Source organism: Sceloporus occidentalis, unplaced genomic scaffold (genome assembly GCF_023333645.1).
Source record: "Sceloporus occidentalis isolate IW3139 unplaced genomic scaffold, rSceOcc1.0.p SCAF_4, whole genome shotgun sequence".
In the NCBI taxonomy this organism is placed as follows: domain Eukaryota; kingdom Metazoa; phylum Chordata; class Lepidosauria; order Squamata; family Phrynosomatidae; genus Sceloporus; species Sceloporus occidentalis.
In genome coordinates, this window is record NW_028316984.1 from 24,452,166 (window position 1) to 24,464,792 (window position 12,627).

A 12,627-nucleotide genomic window follows, 5' to 3' on the forward strand; every position below is an offset into this window, starting at 1 on the left:
TCCCTAGCTCTGGCTCGCGCTGGCCCCTCAACGGCCGCCCACAACCTGGGCCCCCGCCCACCAATCGGGGCTGGACCAATCCCCGGACAGCCCTGCCGAGCCTTCAGCCTATCAGCGAAGCCCTCGCCTCTGACGTCAAGCGGCCCTCTCCTTTCTAAACCCCTCCCCCTTTTCTTTCTTCCTTAACTCCTCGCCTCAGCACGTGATTTCACGGGGGCGCGCGCTCCCCTCCCCTCTCTACGCCGGCGGCGCGCGCCCAGTCACAAGGTCCCGCGTGCCTTCAGTCCAGGGGGTTATATAAGGGCTCGAAGTTGCGCGGAAAGCTAAACTGCGCACCCTATTGGCCGGATGGGATGTCAATCACCGCCTCAGTCAAGCAGATTAATGAGGGGCGTGTGTCTCTCTGTGTAAAATGTCAAAGGGATTTCCCCCCCCTTTTGGTCCGCCTCTCTCTCCCTCAGAATGTCGTTATGAAGAAATAAACTATGTCTCCTCATAGCAACAAGCTAGGCATTAAGTTGTACTCTTAAGGGCTGACCTTTGCCAACCCAAGGCTTTTCCCCACCTGAGGCAGAGCTCCCCAAAATATAGAAATACATAAATAAACAAACCAGCCTTTGCCCTCCTCAATCGAAGTATATGATATACTTAATAAATTATTATTATTATGATTATTATTATTTGATTTACTTCTATCCCACCTTTCTCCCAATATGGGGACTCAGCAAATGTAAAACAAATACAATTTGATTATAACAATGGACCTAAAGATACATCTTCCTTTAATCCAGAAACTTGTTTATTAGGAATGATCGGAGACAAAACAGAAAGACAACATGGGAAATTGTTATTTTATTTACTAACGTGTGCAAGGGTTGTATATGCTAGATACTGGGAAAAGGGACACATTCCCATGCGGCAGACCAATGGCTAATCGAAGTATATGAAGAGGCAGAAACGGATCCAGAGAGAAAACAGAAGAAAAGACCAGACAAGATTGGGAATTGTTTTATGCTTTTTTGAAAATAAGATGGAAAAATGTTCCAATTGAATAAGTTAATTAACCTTTTGTTTAGGATAACAGCAAACACAGAGATAAAAAGATCAAATCAGAAAGGAAGGCAAAAGAAATGATAGATCAATGAGAAAGAAAATAAGAGAAAGTATAAAGGAACATAGGAATTGAAACAAGCACTGAGATTTACTCAGATGAAATAAAAGAAGTAGGTCAAGCAGATCAAGAGTAATATAGAAATGAATCTTTTTGGGAACTTATTAAGAACTAACTTTACGTGAAGACAACAGTTACATCATCACCGTAGATAAAACAAGAAAATAAACAAGATATCTTGAGATTCATGTAGTAGGAAGTGCTGTATATGTTGTGTGTAATTTTGGTTATAGTAAGTCTTGGGGAGGAGGAGGGTGTTGGTAAATGTGTATGTTGGTTATGTTGTTTTATGTGCTATATGTATTTTTTGTGGATTTAAAAAGTGAAAACATTAAAATGCAAATGTGTTAAATATAAAGGTGTAATTAATATGAAATATATCTATATCTATATATAGATATATATACAGTTTACATAGTGTGTGTGTATATATATATTTCATATTATTTATACATTTATATTATATAAATATATATTATATATATATATATATATATATATATATATATATATATAATATACACGTATGTCTTTTTAGACTGTAAGCCCGAGGGCAGGGAAATTTCCAACTAACTATCTGTAAGCCTCTCTGAGAGCCTTTGTGGTTGAAGAGTGGGTATAAATATAGTTAATAAATAAATAATAATATAAATATAAATGTGTGTGTGCGTAGACTTTAGCCTAGGCTATAGAAGCTATTCCTGGCACCTGTGGCAAGAAGTCCCACAGCCACTTCCCCCCCTCACACAAACACACACACAGAGTAAGTAAAAATACAATCATAAGAAATATCATATAGACTAGGCTGCATCTGCACTGCAGGGATAATCTGGTTTGACACCACTTTAACTGCCTTGGCTCAGTGCTATAGGAATCTGGGAATAGTTTTGTGAGACGTTTAGCCTTCTCTGTTAGAGAGTTCTGGTGCCACAGCAAATTACTCTTCCTGGAAGTCCATAACATTGAACCACAGCAGTTAAAGTGGTGTCAAACCGGATTATTTCTGCAGTGCAGATGCACCCTATGTCTAACCTAACCTGTTAAGTCAACAGAAACATGCCATTGAAATCACAGCTTTGCAGAGGCAATACAGTATGGTAATTATCACTTTATCTTACTAGCAGAAACTGTTACATGAAAGTCAGTAAGAATTACAGAGGCAGCGTGGCATAGTGGTTTGTGTGCTGGACTATGAATCTTGAGACCAAGGTTCAAATTCGCATTTGGCCATGGAAACCCACTGGGTGAGCTTGGACAAATCACACTCTCTCAGCCTCAGAGGATGGCAATGGCAACCCCCCTCTGAAGAAACTTGCAAAGAAACCCTGTGATAGATTCTCCTTTGTGGCACCATGAATTGCAAACCACTTGAAAGTGTACATAGTACATGCCTAATCTTGAACACAAGTAGCAGGCCTTGTGTATAACACAAATGAGCCTAGCTAAGGGCAATCCTCTCAAAGTTGTTTCATTCCCATACCTTCCCCTGGTTTAATCAGTTGTAGGAAATAATTGAAGGATTCAAGTGTTACATTATGGGACTAAAGCAACAGGTAACTGCATCTCTTAAGGAAAATAACCCAGTAACTCACAGACTATACATTTAAAACTGCTTACTATATTTCAGCAGCTTGAGATAGAATAACATTTAACTATGAAATATAAACAGCATATGTATATATGCGATCCCTGTGTGATCTGTGGCCAGATGTGGCCTCTTGACAGCTTCGCTGTGGTCCCCAGCATTGTAGAGCCCCCCAAAATGTCAACCCTGCAAAATATTTTTCAGCCAACTCCTCTCCCCAACTCACTGCAAAAAAAATCATTTTAAACAATCCCTGTTTTGAAAAAAATGTATGTCAGATATGGAAATGGTAGTAAAATGTTTAATCCCACCATTATTACCTCTGATACCATTTCTATGCCACCCTCTGTATAATGCCATAACTTTTCCCAACTTTGAAATTACAAAGTGAAATCTTGGCTCAGGATGACCTTTGAATAATCAGAACCACTGCAACCTTTCACCCTACGCAAAGGAAATAGCAGTTAACCTTGCTTAAGGTCTCTATTATATACACTTCTCAATGCAAGGAAAGCGTACGCAGTTCTTCAGGAAAGGTTATCTTCTAGATATCTGTTCTAAGTTTAGCACAGAGTGGCTAAATTAGGCAGCGCATTAATTGGATTCTTGTTTCGCAGGCCGAAGCACTTATGTAAGTGTAGACATCCATTCATAACATGATTTTCCTTTGAAGCACTGCACTGGGACATATTTCTGGAGATAAAATATACCCATCACCCTCAGCTTTTTCCCTGAATGAGCAAATATCAGAAAAAATGCAATAACAATATACTGTAGTAGTTTATTACAAAAATAATGCCATGCGTATTAACAAACACTGCATAAAATAAGCAGAATATAATTAAATCCCTTTGGTTATAGACTAGTGGTTTCCAACTTTTGGTACTCCAGGTGTGTCTTGACTGTGGGCTAAGTCGGCTGGGGCTTCTGGGAACTGAAGTCCAAAACAGTTTTAGATTGCACTCTCACTAATGCATTTTGCTAAGTAAGAATTTTGTAATTATCTTCTATATTATTAAAAGTCAACACTTTACAAATCCATAATGTTGATGTATATAAACATTTTTCAGAATCCACAAGCCTTTGTATTATCTTAGAGAACTTCAGAATTTCCTTTAAAAATTCATACAGGTATAAAGTTAGGGAGACATATTACGGGTTAACAAAGGACAAAAAAACTAGACATGAATTGCTACATCAAGGCTGCAAAGGAGTTGCTTGAAAACAATTTTTAGCAGCCTGGGTGGGATAAAATGTCTGACTTCAAAAATATATGACATCCTAATTTGGTCTGCCTTTCTTTGCTGGGAGGGAACCAAATATATTTCCCAACTTTAGATCTCTTTATTGATTTACAAATGGATTTGTATGTTCAATCTCAGCCTCTACTGAAGGGCAGCTATAGACTGTACATTAACTTACAGATGTATTACATATCAATTAGATCTAGTCACGTTGCTGGGAACATTTCCCCCTGAGTTAGAGGTACACTCAGAGATGGGACTCTGTTTCATAGCACTGATCAATTACCTTTCAGTTCTGGATTCTAAGAATATAGGGAGTATATTTGGAATAAACACCCCAAATCAGTGTAAACTATGGCTATGCTTTTGATCCTGAATGTAACTGAACAAGTATCTATCTGTTGCGTGCCTTGATGTCATTTCCAACATACGGTGGCCCTAAAGGGATCCTGTCTCCTATGTCACTGAAATATGGCACTGGCCACAAGGAATTGCTGGGGAGGAACTACCTTCTCTTTCACCTTGTTTTTAAGTCTGGAGTAGTGAACTCACAGAATAGCTACTTAGGATGCAGTTGCTCCCAAATGTTCTCTTGCTCCCTGGCCAATGTCCCAAACATGCAAAATCTCTCTCTATGAGACGCTTCACTCTTTGTTTGAGGCTTCTGCAAAGTTGTGAATAGTTGTGCAGCTATGAGGTGCTAAGTGCTGTCAAGTCAGCTTCCACTTATGGCCCCCTAGGAAGGAAGGATCCCCAAGACCCCTGTTATGTGAGCCACTGTTGAGCCCATCATCCACAGAGGGACCTCCTTCTTTTCTCCTCCTCCCTTTCGCCCTTAGAGAGGCTCTCCAAAGGCCTTTGCCCAAGCCTCCCTCAAGGAAGCCTCCAAAGAAGAGAGGCAGGAAATACTGGTCTAAGGAAGGAGGCTGGTGGCGGGACCATTGCTCTGCTGCCCTCTCACTTGGGAACAAGATACAAAAAGGCTGCAAGAACCTCTCCGTCTACGGAACCAGAAAGAGAAAATAAATAAATAAACAAATGAGAAAGGGCAAGTTTTTGAGGCTTCGTATACAAAGAGCCCGCCCACAAACAAGATGCAAAGCGCACCACAGAATGCATACTGAACTTTCTCCCGGCCCAGAGGGTCCTCTCCTTGCGATGTCCTTTCAGGACACAGTGAGACCTTGGCCTAACCTCATTCCTCCCTCCGCCTGCCTCCACCTCCGCTCCCCCTCCAGCCACTCCAGCCCCCTCAACCTTCCTCCCTCTTAACGGCCCCCAGACACACATCCCTCCCTCATAGCCTGGCCTCCAGGGGGACTCTAGTCCCCAAGAGAGGCTTTCGTGCTATCCTCCCATCCCATTGGTCCAATATTTGCATGGCTCCGCCCTCAACCCCGCCCACTAGCTCTCTGAACCACAGGTGTCTCCTTGTCTCCGTTCTATTGCCACTGGGAGGGAGGCGGAGCCACAGCCTTGAGGGCTAACATCCCTTCCTATTGGTCTATGATTTGCATGCACCCGCCTTCAACCACGCCCACCATCTCCACCCTCGCCCCGCCTTTCATTGGGTGTCTGGGAGGGAGGGGACCTCAGCCTTAAGTCTGGAAGAAAGAAGGAGGGAAGCAGCCCCACCTGGAGGCAGGGAGGCTCTGCGCAGAAGAAAGGCAGCTTCGTGGAGATTGATTGACTATTCCCAGGAGATAACCTCCCTTTTGGGGTTCCCTTTGCTTTGCTCTTTTTTGGAATGCAACTCCCAGAAGCTCCTAGTTAGCAGAGATTTAATATAGCCAACATAATTAATAGTTATTTATAAACTCAGTCTCATTATCTGAGACTGAGTTTATTGAACACACTCCTTTGGAGAGCAGTGGAGGCTCCTTCCCTGGAGGTCTTTAAAAGGAGATGAAGTCCATTGATGGTGAAGAAGGAAGAGGTTTATATAATAATAATAATAATAATAACAACAACAACAACAATAACAATAACAATAAATTATTATTATTTGTATACCGCCTCCTGGCAAACCAATCTGGGCGGTTAACAACAGTAAAATATAAAATATGACAATTAAAAACACTTTATCCCTCCCCCCCCTTAAGACAGTATTAAACAGTATAACATATTAAAACACAATATCAATGCATAAAAACAACAATTAAAAACTAAAAACCCTGATATCCCTCTCAGTGGAGAAATACTGGGAAGCAAGGCTTGCTGGAGAATAATCCAGAAGTAAAAATGTCTGGATGTGGGGAAAGCTGACAGAGGTAACCATGGGTCACCTGCAGCATGATAGCTAAGGAATCAGGCTCAGCTGAGTCAAAGGAAGTGTTGTCACTGCAAGGTCATCATGTGCTGGAAAGCACTACAAAGTGCTGCAAAAGTACTGTAAATACACATTGTCATCTTGCCTGGAGGACAAGGAATAAAGTGACACAGCAGGAAGAGGCTGGGCTTAGTAGCGCATGGCACAAGTGTATATAAGGACCAAGCCTCAGTAGACAGTGTGGGTTTTGTTGGTGGCGGATGTTTAGTGGGAGTAGCTTTGTAGCTGTATTTTGTAAATAGAGCAACTGATGATTAAAGAGCCTCTTTGTAGAGACATCTGTTTCAGTCTGCTTTATCAGGTTCAAGGAAGGACGGAGGAGATTCCTGAGCTCCATGACACTTTACTGGTGGCCATCCTGTGTGAAGCTTCAGTGTGAACCTACGCAGGCTGCGCAAGCCATGCTAACAAGGCTTCCTTGAGGAAAAGTTTTGTAATAGAACTGGTATAATGCATTGTGATGCTGCTGAAGGCATTCAACCATAAATTAAGGTGGCCTTTGTTCATTTTTCAGCCTGGTTTTGGGACCCACACTTGGTATCTGAAGAGAATACCTGGCTCGCAATATCCCCTGAGGAATGAGTATGTGGGAGACTTTGTCAATGGGGATCGACATGGATGTGGAAAGTACTTCTTTGCCAGTCGAGCAATGTGTGATGGTGAATGGGTTTACAACAAGAAACATGGCATGGTAAGCTTTGGCAAGTGTTGTCAATGAAGCTCTATACCAAACCTAGTAGGAGACCTCAGCCTTCTAAGTAACAACATAGGAAGCAATTTTTTTTTATTTAAGGGTAAGAAATCCCATAACTTGGAAGTGCATGTAAATGCAATGCCAGTGAAACCTTTGTTGCAACCTCTGAGAGGAATTTTGACTTACATTCGGTCAGACCTGGGCTGCAGTCTGCAGGCAGTGCCTTGGCCTAATTGCAAGAGCCTCCTGCTTGTTTGCTTATTGATTTCTTTAATATTCCACCTTTCTCTCAATATGGGACCCAAGGCAGGTCACAATATGAGTTGAAATAAAGTGCAATTAAAACAATGGATGATGCAAAGCTTAAAAAACAATGAAGCCATCATATGAAAAACATTAAAACAGTTTTAACAAGCTTTTAAAATAATAAAAATACAACAGATCTCAATTAAAAAGACCTTCTGCATCAAGACAGTTAATACTCAAAATTCTGAAGGAACAGAGCAAAACCCCCTCTGAACAAATCTTATTAAGAATACGCTGTGATAGGGCCCTTGGGTCTCCATATGTTGGAAATGACTTCAAGGCACACATCAATGTTTGTCCAGAGCTTGGCAATCTTCGTTTTTTGTACTACAGCTCCCAGAATCCCTCTCTGAAAAAGAATAATGCCAAGGCAGATCCATCTAGCTCAGTGTCCTGTTTTCCACAAGGTCCAGCCTAATGCCTGAAGAGCCTGAATGCATTAGTATTGTCTTCCTGATATTGTCACCTGATATTCAGCTGATAACACACAGACATTCAACCTGGAGGGTAATCTGAAGACTTGGCTTACACATTGTACACTGCTTAAGGAGTGCTAGTTCACTGATAAGCAATGCAGAAATGTACTTGCTACTGCTATTGCTATTGAGTAATCATTTGTAGGCCTACCTTCCATCAGTTTATCTACAGCCTCTTTGAAATCATTGTAACTTGAAGTTATTGCTAAGAACTTTTGCTCAAATAGAATCCTGAGTAGAATTATGTTGATAGTTATGTAGACAGAAATAAAAGCAGGATGTTTTCTTTCTCTTTAGGGTAAGCTTTCATTCAAGAATGGGCGTATGTACGAAGGTGAATTTATATATGATCATATAGCTGAATATCCAACTTTTCAAATTGCCATCATGAATACACAAGATCTGAGTGGCATTCGAACGAAGAGTCCCCTTGGCACAGGTGAGCGGCTTGATGTGTCCCTGGAAGAAAATATTAGGTTAAGCTTATTAGAAAGTTGAAAAATGTTTATTACACACAGTGAATTCATTCATACAGCAAAGGGATCTTTAGTTTTGTTGTGTGTTTTTGGGGCTATGTGGCCATGTTCTAGCACAGTTTCTTTCTGACGTTTCACAAGCATCTGTGGCTGGCATCTTCAGAGAATGTTTGCCTGGAAAGGACTTGGGTATATATATTGTGTGATCTGGAAAGGCGGAAGTGATTTGCATGTGTATTGTTGGTTGCTAATGGCAGTCCTCAGGGTGTGAGGGTCTGCACAAGAGGACAAATGTCTGCTTGATTAGTGCTCACTGTCTGCTGGGAAACCCCTGACCCTGGGAGATTTCTCATTTGCATTTGTCTTTATCTTGCTATCTTTCAGGACTGGTAGCCAAACCTTGTTTACTTTTAGGGATTCCTCTTTCCTGTTGAAATTGTCCAAGGGTTTGTGGATCTCAATGGCTTTACTGTGCCTCCTATAATGGTCATGGTTGGTATGGTTCAGAATTTCAGTGTTTTCAAACAGTATTTTATGCCCAGGATGGTTTGTGGCATGTTCTGCTACTGCTGATTTTTCTGGCTGGCCCAGTCTGCAGTGTCTCTCATGTTCCTTGATTCTTGTTTGCACACTGCATTTGGTGATCCCTATGTAGACTTGTCTGACGAAATGTCTGATGCTGGCGAAACGTCAGAAAGAAACTCTGCTAGAACATGGCCACATAGCCCGAAAAACCCACAAAAACCTATGGATGCCAGCCATGAAAGCCTTCGACTTTGCAAAGAGATCTTCTTTTGAGAGTAACTGACCTTTAAGATTAGCTGAGTGAAAGAAGTTGCAGGATAAGCTTTCATAGACTTGGTCTACTTAATAATAATAATTATAATAATAAATAATACTTTTTTATTTATATACTGCCCTGTGGCAAACCAATCTGGGCGGTTTACAACATTAAAATAACATACAGCATAAAAACAATATATTTCCCTCCCCCCTTAAAAAGTTATTAAACTGCATATCTAAACTAAAACCACAATAACTAGTTAAAATAACAATAAATTAAACAAATTATACCCACCGATAAACCACTGCCACTTCAGTTCTAAAAAAGAAAAGGGGGATTTGGAGACATTACTGAGGAGGGGGGGATCCTGAGATCCTGAGGCCAGGATATTTCAGTCTGGAAAGGCCTGCCTGAAGAGATCCGTCTTGACAGCCTTTTTGAAGCTGTCCAAAGATGTTAATTGACGGATCTCATCCGGCAGGTCATTCCAGATGCAAGCCAGTCTACAAAAGCTTATGCTACAATTAGTTCTGCACAATTAGTCTCAAAGGTGCTACAAGATCCCTTTGGTGGTAATTGCCTTCAAATACTTTCTGACTTACAGATTTTGAAGGCAAATCATCTTGCCATTGCCATCCTCTGAGGCTGAGAGACTGATCTGCCCAAGGTCACCCAATGGGTTTCTATGACCGAACAGGGATTCAAAGCCAGCTCTAAAATCCTTGGTGGATGGCTATACTCTAAATGTGACCCAAGCAGTGCAGAGCCAAATGTATCAATGATTTCCTATCAGCTGTATAGTGTGCTTCCGTTATGCACCATACAACTGCATTATGGCTTTGTTTTTTCCATTAATCACATCGCAAGACTGGTTTGTACTCACCTTAAGGTCCACTAAGACCTGTTAACACATACTGCTGTCAAGCCAAAGCAAGTTCACGCAAGCCTCATGAATTTTATTATTTTGCTGCCTAAATGCAAGATTTTCCATTTATCTCTTGTCAAATATCATATTTTTAATTCTAAATCACTTGGGTTTCCAGCCTCTTGTGATGATTCCATTTCCACTGACCTTAGCAATGCATTTCAGTTCTGTATCTTATGCAGATCCGATAAGCGTCCCCTCTGAGCCTTCATGCAATTTACTCAGGTCTAACTTCAAATGCCTTCCTTCCCAGCTGCTGAAAGAACCTCTGTGCCTTTTGCTGCTATCTTTGGCGCGTTACACACGCGCCGAAAGTACGTGTTAGGGTTAGGAAGGAGCATGTTAGGGTTAGAAAGTGGCATCTATTCTAGACGTCCCTAATCCTAGTACGGACTGAGTCCGTACAAAATGGCGGTGGCCGTTCCACATGGCTGCCGCCATCTTGACGTCTCGGACGCATAGCGTCTGGACATCGCACGGCAGAAGTAACGCCACGAGTGCACCCATTGGCACTTGCTGCACCACTTCCGGGGCACAGAAAGGAGCGCCAAAATGGCACTTCTTTCCTGTTGTGTCCGGGAACCGCACAGTTTGGCTGCTGCAGTTCCCGAACGTAACAACCGGCAGCGCAGGCAGACCGCCGCTTTTAGGTGGTTTGTAAAGCACCTTTGTTTTTTTGTAGTGAGAATTAGTGCAGTTGATTTCCTTCTTTGTTTTCCACTGTGTAGAGAGCATCAAGTTGGTTGATGGTCCAGGAGAGTCATCTGTATATCGGGATCAAATATTGAAATAGACATTTCAACATTATTGGCTATATTTCCAGAAAAAGACAGGGAAGAAGGAATCAAACAGATATGCAGTGTTTATACTGAGCTGGTTTTGGTTCTCTTAGGACGTGTTCCCACTTAGGTTTTAAAGCGGCTTATCTTGAAGCGATTCCTGAATCGCTTCCTAATTCTTTTTTTAACATTCGTTCCCATTTATTGTAGGGATGCAAAGTATCCCGATTTATATTACCCTCAAATCGTTCATATGAAGCCAAAACAAGCCTGGACATATCCCTATGGCTGATCAGTGGCTAGGGAGAAGAAGCTGCATCTGGCTGCACTGTTCTATGTATTTGCATAAAAAGAGTTTAAGTTTTGCTCCGATTCTACCGAATGTGATGTTGCATTTCAGCTCCAAACACATGCCTGCTTGCCTCTTTGCAGCTCCATATTTCTTGAAGTAGAGAAAAAATTAACATTTCCAGCGAACAGCTGTCAATTTCCAATACAAAATGGAGAGCCGGCATGTTTATTCATTGCAGGCCACCTGAGTGCCATTTTTTAAAATAGAAATATACAAGGTATTAATACAGGAAACAGATTATAGATAGATCGACAGTGAGATTTGATTGGTTTCATTTGAAAAAGAAACATGATGGCTCTTGTTATAGTCTGAGTACAAACTATCAATAAAAAAGATTGAAATAGATTCATACTTTGGCTTTTATCCATCCATTTGTTCTAGGCACTGGAGATCTCTATCTGAAGCACTATTTTAATTATGAAGTATGGTAGAAAAATATTACCAGAGTCCTAACATTTATTCCATCGCTGTGGGGTTGAATGTAAATGATACAGTGCATACCACATAACACAGCTGAAATATCCTTATGGTTAATTCTGTCCCATTACGTTTGGGGGAGGCATTGGTTTCCCTCACCTTTGGAAGCTTCCCCCAGTGAAATGGGGCAGAGACAGAAAAAGCCATTGCCAGAGTGCCATCACGCTGTCACATGCCATGGCACCATTTGAGCATCCCTGGATATGTCAAGGGAGAGAGATGGAAGGCTACTCTTTTTCAGCAGCAGCCTTGTTTCATTGATTTATTTATGACCTGGAATCTAGCCAGAACTGCCTGGGTCTGTACTTAAAACCCTGGAAGAGTCCATGGGGCCTCCTGCTTTTCCTCTCCTGCCTGGAGAAATTCTGCCACCTCTATTTCTCTTATGATAAAGATTTTATTATTATTTATTATTATTATTTCCCTGCCCTTCTAAAAACCTGGCAAACATGATGTCCTGATGGTTGGAAGTGCCACATCGCTTTGCACTGAAAAATGAATGCCTCAGAGTGGACAGTACAGAGTGACCAAACGCCATCATCACAATGGAGGACAAGGCACTTCAAAATGGAGGATGTTCAAGAGAAATGTAGGGTATTACAAAATAAAAGCTAAAAACACACAAGTATACATTCATGCTTCTCAGACATGCTCAAAAGGGAGGACATTTTGGAATTTCTCCTGGACAGAAGGCTGAAATGTAGGACATGTCCTGGAAAAGGAGGATGTCTGGTCACCCTGGGACAGTAGTAATAGGTTTAGATAATCTGAGTGACCTGCAAGGATCTGTCTACCTATCCTGATCCTACTGTGATGTAAACACTTAGGGACTTTTCCACTCCTCGCCCCAGACCTCTCTCAGACCTTCCCTCGAGATGCAGCTAGATTATATAGCAGCCTCAGTAACTTCCCTATCTTCCTGCAATGAAGACTTTAGTGTCTGTGTGGTGTAGTGGTTTAAGTGTTGGACTATGACTCTGGAGGCCAGGGTTTGAATCACAGCTCAGACATAGAAACCCACTGGGTTTC

At 41.6% G+C, this 12,627-nt stretch overlaps 1 long non-coding RNA gene across 1 annotated transcript; it reads left to right on the top strand.

Moving 5' to 3' along the window:
- Positions 1 to 6,850: 6,850 nt before the first annotated feature.
- LOC149313633 (uncharacterized) lies at positions 6,851 to 11,339 on the top strand. Its single transcript, XR_016281083.1, has 3 exons — positions 6,851 to 7,020; positions 8,103 to 8,244; positions 10,980 to 11,339. It is a non-coding gene; the product is annotated as an uncharacterized LOC149313633 (long non-coding RNA).
- The last annotated feature ends 1,288 nt before the right edge of the window (positions 11,340 to 12,627 follow it).